The 4,310-nt window shown below is 37.4% G+C and overlaps 1 non-coding gene across 1 annotated transcript; it reads left to right on the top strand.

Annotated features, from left to right (window-relative positions):
• The first annotated feature begins 1,942 nt into the window (after positions 1 to 1,942).
• TRNAK-CUU (transfer RNA lysine (anticodon CUU)) lies at positions 1,943 to 2,015 on the top strand. Its single transcript has one exon. It is a non-coding gene; the product is annotated as a tRNA-Lys (tRNA).
• Positions 2,016 to 4,310: the final 2,295 nt, after the last annotated feature.

Raw genomic sequence — 4,310 nt, 5'->3', positions numbered from 1 at the left:
AGGCAGTCTTGCCTGTAAGCTTTTGTGAGAATGGTATTGATTATGATTCAAGAAAGAGGTTGCTACTCATGTGCACGCACATACACACACACACACACACGTGCCCATACGTGTTAATTTTGGCTGTGGTTTCACATCTAATATCTTCCCACCAGGGAAGCAATCATATTAAAAAATCTTATTTCTACAATCTGCTTTTTCCCTTTCCTCTTCCTTGACCATTTTGTATAATGTAAACAAAGAGTACATGTTTAGGCCTCCAATTCTTATACCCGAGGATTAGCATGAAGCCAAAAATAAAAGCTATGGGAATACTGATGGAGAGACTCTGGGACATCCTGGCTACTGCTTTTTCTTGAAAGAAATCTCCTGGGGTGAAAAGCACACACAACATCAGATGCTATTCAAATATTTCATCTCATGCACTGCTGCAGAGCTGCATAAAAATGTATGTGGAGTTCATACCATTTTTTTGTGACAGAAAAATAGAAATGTGGATAATAATTAGAAAGAACCTAAAAAATTCACTCTTTGGGAGGTTAGACACATTTGAGAACTCAAAATAATATATAAAATATAATTTAAAACTAAGAAAACAATTTATTATCTAATAAACATGAAGATCCATTTAGGGTTTCCTTTTTCCCTGCAATGTTCCTTGCTATGTCTTCCAATCTTAATTTGCAAAACTGAGTTAGTCCTAGAGCAACAGATAGTAAACTATAAAAAAAAGTATGAATTGCCCTGTCATTCTTTTAATATCATACAATGAGATAATGTAAATTAATCGAATAAGGAGATGATTAAACATGTCTTTTTTTAAAATTACACAATTGAACATCAAAGAAACAATGCAGAGAAAATTATTTTTAAGCTGTCATCTTGACAGTTGCCATTTAATTCATTTTTAGGTAGGACCTTGCACAATACATAAGAAAACAGGAGAACAAAAGATGTAAATGGTGGTATTCTGATATACAAGATTGCTTTGGGCATTTGTCTTCAGCCTTCAGCTAAAATACATAAGACTCAGTTAGGATTGCATGCCTTTTATTTCCTTTTATTTTATAATTTTTTATGTGAAATCAGCATCAAGAATAAGAATTTTGCAGGAATGCACACATTCCTGAAATAGAGATTATTTCTACATTCAGAGTCTGATTTTTCTAGAGGGTAATTCACAGCAGTATGGTAAAATTCATTCTGTTCTCTGATATTGAAAAGAATGATTCCGATGAAAACAATTAATGTTCAAGATGACAAATGAAAAAGCCTTTCCTCCTCCAGGGCACGTTTTTTTATACTTAGTCCATCCTTGGGAGATTAGCATCAGTCATTATATGGTGATCTTCCCTTCTTGTCATCTGTACATTTTGTTGGAGCCACATAAGTGTTTTGCAAGTTTGATTTTAGACTTGTGACTCCAGTTGACAAGCACTAAGAATTGCACTTTGTGATCTGTTCCACTGGAGCACCACAGTAGATCATACCTTCCGGTATTCACACCTTGGTGTAGCGCCTTCCCTTAAATCTGGGCTGGGCCTGAAAGTCTCTTTAACCAATAGAATACTGTGGAAATGATACTATCCCAATTCCTGAAGAAGGCCTGGCAGCTGCTGCTCTTGCATTTCTGGGACCCCAGCTTCTACGTAAGAAGTATGGCTCCCCTGCCAGAGACACCGTGTGGTGAGACCCATGTGTAGAGAATATACAGAGAAGCAGAAACACTGACACCCCTGGAGGAGAACCCATAAACCCAAATGAAAGAGAAAATGGAAGTCCCAGACATATGAGCCCAGGTGAGCCATTTTGGGCCACATACACATCTGAGGCATGGGAGTGAAAAGTCCAGCTGGACACTATAACATACCACTCCCTTGTGCCATCATGAGGAATGATGAAAGGGTGGTTGTTGTAAGCCATTAAGGAGATTAAGGGGACTTCCCTGGTGGCCCAGTGGTTAGGACTCCGCACTCTTACTGCCAAGGGCCTGGGTTCAATCCCCGGTCGGGGAACTAACATCCCACAAGCTGTGTGGCACGGCCAAAATAAAACAAAAAAAGGCTGTTAAGTTTTAGGGTTGTTTGTTCACAGCAGTACATAACCAAAATATTTCTATTGCTTTGACCACATCCATACTTTAAAAAAATAAATAGAATTTATTTTTTACAACTAATAATACACAGGACCCTCTTCAGTTGGGACACTGTCTTTCCCAGCTTCTACTCTGCCTCCTAAATTGAATGTCACTAAGTTTTAACGTAAACTGAGGGGAAAGAACTCTTTAATGGCTTTAGATCTTAAAAAGAAAAAAAAGAAAAAAAATGAGTTCATGTGACCATCTGGAGGAGCTTGCTATTTTCTTCCTAATTAATGACACTTTTTCATGTTTCTTCTCTTATGGTTGACTTCTAGGTAAAAGAGAACAATTTACTGATCCTGAAAATCCCTAAGTGAGACTGGGAGAAAGCAAAAAAGACTTGAACTCAGCAGAACACATCCCAATCTAGAACACACAATTTCCCTAAATTCCTTTGATTTTCCTGGGTTTAGACTGAGCACTGAGATGATGTTTCATTTACTCATTTCATCTATTCATTCACTGAGCATTAAACACACTTGCAAAGAACTCTGCGATGTGTCAGAAATACTATTTTCTTATCTGCTTCTTTTTTTAAAATATTTTAGTAACTGGTAAATTTAAGGCGATCAAATTCAAGAATAATCTACTTCTCCTATATAACTTGAAACCAACTACATAAAACAATCCATCAGAGCTGGGATATTATTCTCTATTCTGTGCTTACTATAGACCTATTCATAAAGAATAAGCAAAAAAAAAAAAAAATTGGTTGATTAGTGGATGGATACATAAGTGAATTTGGATGAATGAATGGATGAATGATGAGCATAAGAAGGTCCAATGCTACAAATATATCTCATATTAAATATTTGTGCAGGTTTATAATTAGAAGATAAAATAGGGCCATATTTGGAAGGCAAGAAGAATGTTAACCTAGTCCTGGAATTTTCCAAAGGTCAAGAATTTCTCTTGCTCCTTTGAACAACTTATAAGTGTTTCAAAAATAAAATCCTGCTTTGGTGTTGAATTTAGTCCCCCCAAATAAACTAACAATGACTCAACCACTTGATCTTAAAAGAGAATTGGAAGTTTAGAAGACTTGAAAATAAAGTAAGAAGAGCAAAATAAATTCCCAGTTGTCTGGGACTGGAGAGGGTTGGACAGATACCAGAAGTACTTCTACCCTGTAAGTGCTGCAGAGTCACTCCTGGGCACCAATCATGCATCCTTTGAGTCTAGGAGAGTAAGCAGAGAGAACTCAGAGGCTGAGAAACTTTCCAACCCCATCTTTATTAGACAGATTCCAGCACTTCTCAGTAAGGTCCATTTTACTGGTTTCTGTGAGGATAAGATTTTGAAGTCAAATATTAGATACCGTATATAGAAACAAACAGACAAAAAATAATGACTGTAAACGTGTCCACTAATTGTTACACAAGTGATGAATAAAAAGCAAGAGGGGGGGAAGATAAATATATAAAGAATATTGACTATATTATCTAGAGAAAAATTATAAATGGGCGAAAGATAATAGGAATCCTAGGAGGCAATATTATTGGCAAAACAGATGGAAAGGGGAAAGGGGAGTGGAGTGGTAAGTTTTTAGGATGAACCCTAATCTGTCTTTGTTCTAGAGATAAAGCATTTCAAATATCTCTTGCATAACAACTCACCCTAAAGCTTAGTGGATTAAAACAACAATAATTTATTTGCTCATAATTCTGCAATTTGGGTTGAATTGTCTTTGACATGGTGTCAGTGGGGGGTGGCTCAGCTGGAGCCAGAGGCTCTGCTTCCATAATGGCTCACTCACTTGTCTGACAAGTTGATATCACTTGTCAGCTAGAAGCTCAGGGGCTGCCATCAAGGGCCCCAGTTTTTCCTCCCGGGTCCTCTTCCTACAATTAGGTTCATACGTCCTCTGGCCCTCAATGATTCAAGTTCCACATACGAAATATATTTATTCCCTCCTACAACCCACAGATCTACATCTCATTATAGCATAGTCTTAGACGTGAAGTCCAGATTCTCATGACCTAAACCAGATCTCGATGCAGATGAGGTTCAGAAGGCATGGCTCCTCCTGATTCGAAGATCTGTGAGAAAATGAGACAATTTATCTCTCCCTCATATCCCCAACATACAGCTGTACACCAGGGACAAGAAAAATCATAATAAACACTCGCATTCAAAAACAGGGAATATAGGAGGCACATAGTAATTACTG

Source organism: Eubalaena glacialis, chromosome 7 (assembly GCF_028564815.1).
Source record: "Eubalaena glacialis isolate mEubGla1 chromosome 7, mEubGla1.1.hap2.+ XY, whole genome shotgun sequence".
NCBI lineage: Eukaryota > Metazoa > Chordata > Mammalia > Artiodactyla > Balaenidae > Eubalaena > Eubalaena glacialis.
This window is presented reverse-complemented; position numbering and strand designations above follow the sequence as displayed.